Raw genomic sequence first — 11,443 nt, 5'->3', positions numbered from 1 at the left:
GTAATGAGTGGAGAACAGGAGGGCTTCTTAAAGAAAAACTAACAGGTCTGTGAGAGCCGGAATTCTTACTGGTTGGTAGGTGATCAAATACTTATGTCATGCAATAAAATGCAAATTAATTACTTAAAAATCATACAATGTGATTTTCTGGATTTTTGTTTTAGATTCCGTCTCTCACAGTTGAAGTGTACCTATGATAAAAAAATTACAGACCTCTACATGCTTTGTAAGTAGGAAAACCTGCAAAATCGGCAGTGTATCAAATACTTGTTCTCCCCACTGTATATATATATGCTGAACAAAAATATAAACACAACATGTAAAGTGTTGGTCCCATGTTTCATGAGCTGAAATAAAAGATCCCAGAAATGTTCCATGTACACAAAAAGCTTATTTCTCTCAAATTTCGTGCACAAATTTGTTTACATCCCTGTTAGTGAGCATTTCTCCTTTGCCAAGATCATCCATCCACCTGAAAGGTGTGGCATATCAAGAAGCTGATTAAACAGCATGATCATTACACAGGTGCACCTTATGCAGAGGAAAATAAAATGCCACTCTAAAATGTGCAGTTTTGTCACACAACATAATGCCAAAGATGTCTCATGTTGAGGGAGCGTGAAATTGGCATGTTGACTGCAGGAATGTCCACCAGAGCTATTGCCAGAGGGGAGAGGGGTGTATTGTGTTCATGTCTCTACCATAAGCCACCTCTCGAACATCGTTTTAGAGAATTTGCCAGTATGTCCAACTAACCACGCCAGCCCAGAACCTCCACATCCGGCTTCTTCACCTGCGGGGTCGTCTGAGACCAGCTACCCAGACAGCTGATGAAACTGAAGAGTATTTCTGTCTGTAATGAATCCTGTTTGTGGGGAAAAACTCATTCTGATTGGCTGGGCCTGGCTCCCATGGGACCGCTTCCCAGGCATGGCTGCGCCCATGCCCAGTCATGTGAAGTCCATTGATTAGGGCCTAATTTATTTATTTAAATTGACTGATTTCCTTATATGAACTGTAACTCAGTAAAATCGTTGAAATTATTGCATGTTGGGTTAATATTTTTGTTCAGTATATAAATTCGAATGTAGATGCTATATTAGTCAAACAATGGATGAGTGTTTGACCTTTTTTATTTTCCTTACCATCACAGGGTACTGGAGTAACCAACACTGAGGTCTCTGCAGGTGGCAGACCCTCCTGTTGCTCTGATGTTGACAGTCCTAGATCCTCCCAACATCTATCAGTGCTTTCATCCAGGATTTCATTGTGGTCTTCATTTTCACAGACCCCATTATCTATGCATTCATCTGAGTATTGCCTCCCATTGTCAGAGTTGTCTGGCTCATAGTTAATAACAACTCTCATTTTTGGAGGGAGGGACAGTGTGGACAGGATGGTATCTGCAGTGTATTTAGAGACATGACCTGGGTAGGAGAGATCAGTTATACTCACCTATATTGTCAAGTAAAAAATACAAGAGGTGTCCAATTGGACGATTTACTTCATAGCCATTATCTGGAAGGAGACTTACTCTTGTTCAGGTTTCCATGACGCTGATGGTGCTGCAGCACTGTCTTCAGTTGTTCAGGGTCAAAGACAGTCTGTCCACATTCCTCCAGGACAGAGGGGGCAGCACTGAGCCATGCTGTTGTCTAAGAGGAGCAGGGCAATGGGAATACAGCATAATAAAGAGTTCAAATACATTGTACCAGCCACTTGAGGTTTTAGACACATTTTGAAATGACCAGATACACCATTAAATTCATCTGTAGAGCCACATTACGCCATGTTCCGTCAATCTTTTAGAACAGAGATGTTTTCCTCAGTACCTGCGTGAGGTCTGGTACAGGCAGCAGCTCCTCCAGTCTGTAGAGGAACTCCCACACCAGTGTCTGCAGCGCTGTGTCATACCGAGGGCCATAGTGGACTGGGAACACCTACTGTGAAATAGACCATTTAGTATGAAATGGATCTAGTGCCAAATGTCTCCATTAAAAATTAACTCCCGCTTTTTTGGAACTTCTCCTGTTGAGAAACAATATCCCAAGTATAAGTACAGTAATGTATACACATTTAAGGGTAAAAAAAAACAACCTTTTGAGCAAAATAGTGTTTTTTAGACAACTACAAACTTCATGGAGGCCATTCGAGCAGTTGAGTTGGTCTGATGTGGTCAACCTCCTCCCTTGCTTGTGTGAACAAGAGGAGCAAAAACATCAAATCAAAAGGCCCTGACCCCCCCCCACACACACACACACACTTGTACTATGTTATACCTGGACCACCTGTTGAGATGTGCCTTTTGTTAAGTAAATTTGGTGATAAATTATGTGAAAAGGAGACTGGAGTGCCACTTTAACAAGATCTTTAGGGTATTCTGAATGCAGACGAAGGATACTTATAACCTTTAAATCTACGTAGATGATTTTCAACTAGTAGCCTATTTAAGAAATATATTCAAGCAAAATGATCATAAAGAAGTCTAGAGAGAAAGTTCCTGACATGGAAGAAATGCTCCCTCTCAAGCAAACAAAACATCTGACAAATGTACAGGAGTGTATCCCTCAGAAATAAAGTTCTCCAGTGTCTCATTCATAAATGTTGTCTATTTAACCTACTTCTTTGTGTAAGGATTGTTCTGTCAAAGTGTGGATTATGTCCAGGTGGGCCTGGATGGTCAGGAGGTCAGCTCTGCCCGCACTGCAACACAACTCTAAAACCATCTGGAACAGAGGTGGATATGTGAAAGGCAGGACTAGGGCCAGGGTAGTCTGATTAATCAGGCTGTAATACACAATGTATTGGTACATACAGCCTGAAATGAATGCCTGCAAAATTGTGTAAGTGTTCTTACTTACTCTACCAGTTGTCTGTGTGGTTTGTCCTTCAGATGCTTGAAATGTTAGATAAAATATCCACAGGAAAGTATTGTCTAGGGTCTACTAAGGTAAAGTTAATTGTACATTGGATTTTTTTTCTCTCCAATCTTGCCATGACAATGAAAATTGTATATTCTGAATCGGGAGGATGGAGAATTTTGTGTGGAATTGTAGGGGAAAGAAATAATGAAAATATTCACACAAAAAGGTGTGGATTGTTCTCCATCCTCCCCTGATTCAGATTATACATTTTCCCATGACATTGGAACGGTTGGTTCTATAGCTATTGACGAGAGAATGACAAATATCCAATGTAAAACTAATTTTACCAAGGCGCTGAACCATATCTCTAAAAGGTTGGGTAAACAATGATTTCCTGTGGAAACTTTTGGCGCAATAGCAGGACAATCCCCCAGAGAATTTTATTCAACATTCTGGCTTGTAATGAACATTTACATGATTTTGCAGGCTGTATGTACCAATGAATTGTGTATTACAGCCTGATTAATCAGACCAGGACAGACGTACAGTAATTGCAGCTAGTAGCTGCCCATAGTTTGTTCCATCTTAAGACTCTTCCCATCCCAACCCTCAACATTTCCACCTCTCTCACACTTGCTCTCAGTCCTAGGATGAGTTGGGTCCTCTGCCTGGAGCTCAGCAGCTCTGGAACCATCTCTGTCAACAAAGTCACAAACTCCTCCAGCTTCCCATACTGCATCACATTACGCCGTTGTGTCACTTGCCACATGAAAGCCACATCAGGCGTAGAGGTGGAACCAGGAGACGCAAGGAGAACAGAGGGAGACCTGAAGAGAGAAATTAACAATTAAACAGATAAACAAATAATACATGCAAAATCGACTAATCCCATAACTCAGCTAGTTAGTAATATTACAAGCTATGTGTAGGTAGACTATAGGACATATTTCAATGATCCATGTAAAAACAAAATGAGTCATGCCATATCATTTTTCTACATTTAGCTACTGCTATGTGATAAGCAATGCATGACAAATGTAAGGAATTGCTATTTCGTATGCAGGTGACTAACTTACTGCTAATTACATGGCTACAACTCACAGTAAAGCCTGTGGGGTCCCCTACAGGATAGCTCCCACATTACACACATAATCTCCTATGTAACCGAACACTGTGTGCCCGAAGAAGATCCTACGATGACGGACAGACAACTGAGCCAATGGCGGAAGACTACAGACTACAACCAGCTGAACCAATCCGGAGATCCGATCTTCCTAGGGTCAACCTACTTTCTGTGACGTATATAAGGGCTGTGCTGACTGTTTACGCTCTCTCTGCCTGCTGTTCCAACACGAACTAACGGAAGAGCCGTATTTACGTGTACCAGATATTCTCCCTCTGAAATAAACTGTCGCTTGTCGTACAATTTTAACACCTGGTCTGAATCGATCCTTAACCGGCTCACCCTTCTAATATCCTTTTATCAACACAAAACAGCAAACTAACCTTGTTCTGATGCTGGATCAATAATGTTATCCATAGCTAGTTTGCAAAGCAAAAAGACACCTGAAACAAGCTAGCTACAGATTTCGATGTTAACGTTAGATAGTGCGACCAAGCCTAGTATACACATAATATATTAAAGCGCTTGCAACGTAACTAAAAAGGTTGATATGTGTATTCAAGCTAACAATACCCGAATCAGCTAAGTTAAATAAAACAGTTTTTTAAAGAGGTTGCTAGATCCAACGTCTCATCAGCAACACTAAAAAAGATTTCGAAAATCGTCCAAATAAAAGTCTCTCACGTTACATAATAGTAGAAATGCATCAATAACCTGTGATTATTAATGATATATGAAAAATAATTGTCTAAACATGAACAATGATTTTTTTAAAAATCATAATTAAGTGACATTTGGATTAAATGTGGGTTTTAAAACATATATTCCAAGTTCAAATAAATGTCCACAATGTGAATCACTATATATGGAATACATATTGGCTTATAAAGCAAAAACTATTCTGGGAGCCTCAGTAAAAGTATTGTGGGGAATACTCAGTAGGGCCTGTATAGTGTATTTCATGAGGCTCTGAATAATATATGTTTCTGGCCTTTTATTTTGGTCAAACAGCTTAAAGTGGGTTGTCTGGACAATATATACTGTACAAATATAGCACTGTACAGGAAAAACGATTTATTGTGTCCGCACAACCAGGGTCCAGTCTACTCACTAGAGTCCCTAGAATACAAAACAGGTGAGTTTGAACAAAAAGCTAGGTCATAGGAAGCTTTATGTTGATATTTGAGTAGTGATACACATTTCAGCATCATGGATAGCTACCCTTTTAGACTGCTATGTTGTCATTGTCAGTCCCGCGCCAAACATGTGGCAAAAATGTGTCCCAAAAGCATATGAATATAATTTAATATGGACTGGTGTCAAATAAACTGGGGTGGAAAATTCTCAGTCCGGTTTCTACTAACCAAATATGTTCAGTTTTTCAGGGGGGTCAAACAGCCTGCTGGTTATTTCTCAGTCTTTCTTGTAATGCTGCATGCTATATTAATTCCAAAGCAATACATTAATTCACTGTTATTGTGTTGAATATCAGTTGGAAAACCAAAACACCTCAACAATTTGTTTTTGCTTACCCTGGTGTGAAATACAATAATTCCATACATGACTTTCATGCACTCTTGCTTTGCACTAATGGATTTTCCAAATACCAATTATTAGCAGATGATTAGTTAAGAAGCCGACTGCAACAACGATGGAGTGTCATACCTGTATGACTGACACATTTATACATTGTATTGCTAGTGACAACAAGGTGAAATGAAACAAAATGGTACAAATAGAGAATGTAAATGAGGCTCAGGTTCAAAACCTCTGGCCTCTGGAGAGTTTAAATGAGGGAATATCAACTGCTCAGCAAAGACCCTCAGACATACTTTTGAGGATAAAGAGCATGGTTCTAATTTTCATCCTGATGAAGCCAAGAGTTCATATGAGGAAGTGTCAGTGGTGCAGCTCAATCAAATCTCAGACACCCAAGATATTGGTAATGAATACTACCACTTAGAGACAGAAAGTTACGGTAGTGGTTTATTGGATGAGGAAATCGTAAGCTCTATGACAACTAGCATGTAACTGCAGAGGTTGACTTGGAAATAAGTGAGGATACACTGAAATGTGTTTTGTCAGACGCTTTTATGGCCTACCACAACTGATGCTGTATTGGAGCCACCAATTGGACGGGGGTGAAATAAATATACAAAAAAGGTCAATTCCGTTACGGATAAAGGAAAAAAGTAATTTGTTCACAATAAAGAGAAAGATGCGAACCTCAAATATGAATATTTTTGTATCTAGTCATTACAATATATAATTTAGTTTAATTGAGGGCTTATAATATTGCCCACTAAAATCACAACAAAAAATGCCACATTACAGACATAAGAAATGTAACAGACAAGTAGTAATTTCCTAACTGTTGGACAGCTCTACTTCAGTAGTTCAAAAATAATTATAACAAATTAAATATTATTCATGTTAATATTTCAAATGTCAACAAAAGTACCATTACTCTCATCCTGCCATCTTACTAAGAAAGTTAGTGTCACGTCCTGACTTTAGTTCCTTTTTTTTGGTTTGGTCAGGGCGTGAGTTGGCGTGGGCAGGTTTTTGTTCTATGTTTTGTATTTCTGTGTTTGGTTTTCCCGCCTGTCCGGCGCCGCCAGAGCCGCCCGCCTGTCCGGAGCCGCCAAAGCCGCCCGCCTGTCCGGAGCCGTCAGAGTCTCCCGCCTGTCCGGCCCCGCCAGAGTCTCCCGCCTGTCCAGCGCTGTCAGAGTCTCCCACCTGTTCGGGGCCCGCGGTCTTTGTCCCTCACCAGAGTCGCCACCGTGGTGAAATGCCCACCCAGACCCTCCCCTACAGGTTCAGGCTTTGCAGCCGGAGTCCGCACCTTTGGGGGGGGTACTGTCACATCCTGACCGTAGTTCCTTTTTTATGTCTCTATTTTTGGTTTGGTCAGGGCGTGAGTTGGGATGGGCATTCTATTTTCTTGTTCTATGTTTTGTATTTCTGTGTTTGGCCTGGTATGGTACCCAATCAGAGGCAGCTGTCTATCGTTGTCTCTGATTGAGAACCATACTTAGGTAGTCTGTTCCCACCTTTGTTTGTGGGTAGTTGTTTCCTGTTTTGTCACCTGATAGGACTGTTTTGTTTTTTCGTTGTTTCACCTTTGTTATTTTGTGTTCAGATGAATAAAGTTAACATGGACACGTACCAGGCTGCATTTTGGTCCGATCCGTCATATTCCTCATCAGGTGAGGACGAGAATTGTTGCAGTTAGAGCGCTCATCATTGTGCTATAGGCTTGTCCAACCTGCTTACCTTGTCAGACGGAGGTCAAAGTCATTTGCAGTTTTTTGGGGACACAATAGGGGAGCTGTCTCTCAACCATCAACATTAATTAATAGGGATGATAATGTCTGACCTGCGGCGACATCTGCCTATTACACCCTCAAGCCGAGAGAAAACAGGGTCCCTCATATTTCAGCAGCTGATTAATGTTCTCAATGACATTTAGATATGCAGTCTCTTGGCAAATGGAGAATGATCATGCAGCAGTCTGATACGCAAATGAATAATGAACAGTGGGCACACATGTGAGTGGGTATGCAACTTCCGAGCAATTAAAAAAAAATAGTATGTTGTAACTTGCCACAATGGAAATATTCAATAACCTAGCTAGGCATACAAGCAATGTATTATTATCTAAATGAATGATACACACTAATGGTTCTATTGAGGCAACAAGCCACCATAGATGTGCTCTTCCCTGCACACCCAAGCCCAGGTATGTGCTGTAATCAACACTGATAAATAGCACATAATGTCCCAGCCAATGTCTGCTACTTGGGAGCATCCCTGTAGTGGATAGGGAAATAATTGAATGGAACAGGGACTTTAGCTTTGGTAGGATAGGCCTACAGTATACTGTAGAGTGAACATTTTCTCAGAGCGTATAGGAGCTGGCCCAGCAACAGTGAGACCGATGCTGTTCCGTTTGTTGATTGGTTTTTGCTGTGGCCCTCCAGCTGCTGGGACACAGTTTGGCAGGAGTTGTGTGGTGTCACATGCTGCCAAGTGAGCTGGCCAGATGGAGACAGCTGGACTGGCAGCCCACCATCCCTATAGCCTCTTCTGTTGGAGTGGGGAGGGACCCTGTGAGTCTCAGAGAGGAGGAGGTGATGGGTGTGTGTGTATGTGTTTGCACTTGCGCTTGCGTGCACGTGTGTGTGTATGTGTTCACGTTTGCGTGCGTGTGTGAGAAAAAGAGAGCGAGAGCGAGAGAGAGAGAGAGAGAGAGAGAGAGAGAGAGAGAATTAGAGATTTTATGTGTGTGGTGGGTCTACCAAACAAAACCATGTTCAATCCAAACCCAAGCCTGTGTAAGTCATCCAGGTCTTTCCTCTCTGCAACTTGTGGTTTTCCTTATTATTTTCCTTTAACCTACTAAATCAATGGCTCCATCTTTCCATTTTGACCTGCCTAATACAGTTTTCGACTGAGAGCTATGACAGACCTATGGAACCATGTCCAGGTGGTTATTGGGTTTAGCAGAAGGGAAGCTGGTTGCTGCTGGCCTGGTCTCTGATTGGCCGTTTAGGCCCAGTGCAGCTGCTACCACCACCATCTGCTGTCAGGATATATTGATCATCTAATGAAAAAATTGGGTTTAGAATGAATCTCAGTGAAATCAACCCCCTTCCTTTCAAAGGGCAGTGACTTTAATCAAGTCCCTACAGGGAAGCCAAAAACTCATCAACTGAGCCCCCCCCTCCCCTCCCACACACACACACACACACACACACACACACACAATTGCAGGAGATAGATGGAAAACTACGGATCACACTGATCCCCCGGTAAAGTCTCTGCTAGATTTGGCCACAGCTCAAGCATTTTTAGGGTACCCGCAGCAGACCTCTTAACTCTGTCTCTTAACTCTGTCTCTTAACTCTGTCTCTTAACTCTGTCTTAATGTAAATGTCGTACTGTAAGTATTAACAACTTAAGTGAAATCTAAGGCTAGTATTCAATCAAACATGCACTATTGGACGGAACTGAGGATCAAAAGCTGCCAGTGTTTACACATATAGACATGAGTATGGTTGGTATTGTCCTCTTCTGACTGATGCTTTACAAGCTTCCCCGCTGCAGTTGATATATTTCAAGTTATTTTTCTTGGGTATTGATATTTTTGGGCTTTATTCAAAACATGCCTCAGAACTCAGTACAGTGAAATACATTTCAGGCTCTATGAAAAGGGTGTGTGAGTTGTCAACACCAAGAAGGACAGCCTCTGGCAAGACATCTGGACATTTGAATATCAAAGTATTCCTCTGCTCATTGATGTGCCCATAACCCACACAGTATCTCTGCATATTCTAATCAACAATTAGAAAGTTTGACTAACGTCAAGGCCTTAGTCAATAAAAACTGGTATCCAGCTACTGGTTAAATCTGATTACTAAAGTGTATTTTTATCCTCCATAGACATGTTTGAGTCAGCAGGCCTTTTCCCACAATAAAACATTTTGATCTCCATGAATTCAAACTATTACTTAATTTGTATTTTCTTGGAAACCCCATAAAGAAAGTCGGGAGTTAAAAAATAAATCTTGGTCTATCAATTAATAATCTGTCTGCCATGTTTTGACCCCCTAACCACTTCCTCCATACCATAGGTCACCTGTTTGGATTCAACTGTGGAGCAGAGTGGAGCTTTGGTCAACTATTCCGTTATTAAAGGTTTCTATATTTGTTCTGAGAGTGAAAACTGCTTGCTGATGAATCACACAGAGAGACAGAAAGACAGGGGAAGAGGGACGGATAGAAAGACAGAAAGAGGGTCGAGAGATGGAGATGGAGATAGAGAGGTCCTAATTGACAGCTTGTCACTGCATCTTTAAAAAAAAATCTTGGCGGTTTGCAGTTCGCAAAGTTAAATCATGTTTCCCGGATTGCAATTTGCAGAGGACAGGAGGCAGGTAGGATAATAGTGTCTGGTTCCCTGGAGTTGAGGGGGATCTCTTAAATAAGATGTTATCGATCCTGCCCAGTTCTTTTGAATGGGACACGCCGGTAACCATGGATACAGGGCTACCCTCTCGCCGAAGAAATTGTTTCCTCAGGAGAGTTGAATGGCCGTCGGCGTGACAATTGGATGTGAAACGACTTTCTAATAGAAAATGCGGTCCAAGGTGTCCATCTCACTAGACTACAGATAACCCGACACAGTCCTCTTCCTCAAGCTTGCTGAGTAGATCTCCTCAAGTGAACTCCTCACTTTGCTCAGGGACTGTCTGTGGCCTTGACAACTGCCAAAGCCATTGTAAATCTGGATGGATAGGCTAAACGGCCAGAGTTGGAAAAAGTGTGGGAATAAATGTTAATAAAATATTAACTATCCTTGTAGCACACTGTTCACACTGGAGGAAGTTTCCCTTCTAAGTGTTTGAAGTTTTACAATTATGTCCACAGTTGGGGGGTGGGGGAGGAGCTGCCGGTCATCTTTCTTTAGAGTGAGTGTTTTATTAAAGGATCTTTAATAATAGGCAAATTAATCAACTGGAGATGTGGACGTCAAGCCAATCCCCTGTCAAGTTATAATGAGCTTTCTGTGAGTGGGTGGGTGGGTGTGTGTATGAGGGAGAGAGAGTGGGTGGGTGTGTGTATGAGGGAGAGAGAGTGGGTGGGTGGGTGTATGAGGGAGAGAGAGTGGGTGGGTGTGTGTATGAGGGAGAGAGAGTGGGTGGGTGTGTGTATGAGGGAGAGAGAGTGGGTGGGTGGGTGTATGAGGGAGAGAGAGTGGGTGGGTGTGTGTATGAGGGAGAGAGAGTGGGTGGGTGTGTGTATGAGGGAGAGAGAGTGGGTGGGTGTGTGTATGAGGGAGAGAGAGTGGGTGGGTGTGTGTATGAGGGAGAGAGAGTGGGTGGGTGTGTGTATGAGGGAGAGAGAGCTTGTGAGAAAGTGTTTGTATGTGTTTTAGATAGTTTACATTGACAGAACTGTGCCTGTGAACACATTACATTAGAATGGGATTATTTGGTGCTTGCGTGTCTAGGTGGGAATGTGCTTTTTGTGTGAAAGAGAAACTGAGTTAGCAAGTGTGTGTGTGTGTGTGTGTGTGTGTGTGTGTGTGTGTGTGTGTGTGTGTGTGTGTGTGTGTGTGTGTGTGTGTGTGTGTGTGTGTGTGTGTGTGTGTGTGTGTGTGTGTGGGCATGTATATGTGTGTGAGCTGCATGTGTAATTGCTTGTCATTTATATATGATGGCAGTCTTCCTTTCCATCTAATGAGTCTACTGCTTCTCTAATAGAGGTCTCAAATCTAATGATCCCGCACACCTCAGGGGAACAGAGTGGAACAACAGCCTGGCTGTTATCTTCATCTCACTACTTGATTGGAGGGATGATATACTGTGCATTTAGTAGTACCATGCATAGCTGGAAATAGCATTAGGCACTATAGGCTGTGAGTTTTAGTCACAAAATTTGTTTCGGCTTT

The 11,443-nt window shown here is 42.0% G+C and overlaps 1 long non-coding RNA gene across 1 annotated transcript; it reads right to left on the bottom strand.

Moving 5' to 3' along the window:
- Positions 1–1,129: 1,129 nt before the first annotated feature.
- On the bottom strand, positions 1,130–2,156 carry LOC115106283 (uncharacterized). Its single transcript, XR_003860020.2, has 3 exons — positions 1,833–2,156; positions 1,535–1,655; positions 1,130–1,427 (listed from the first exon to the last, which is right to left on the bottom strand). It is a non-coding gene; the product is annotated as an uncharacterized LOC115106283 (long non-coding RNA).
- Between the last annotated feature and the right edge of the window lie 9,287 nt (positions 2,157–11,443).

The sequence above is a fragment of the Oncorhynchus nerka genome, linkage group LG23 (assembly GCF_034236695.1).
Source record: "Oncorhynchus nerka isolate Pitt River linkage group LG23, Oner_Uvic_2.0, whole genome shotgun sequence".
Classification (NCBI taxonomy): Eukaryota; Metazoa; Chordata; class Actinopteri; order Salmoniformes; family Salmonidae; genus Oncorhynchus; species Oncorhynchus nerka.
The sequence above is the reverse complement of the archived record's forward strand: the minus strand, read 5'-3'. Positions and strand labels throughout refer to the sequence as shown.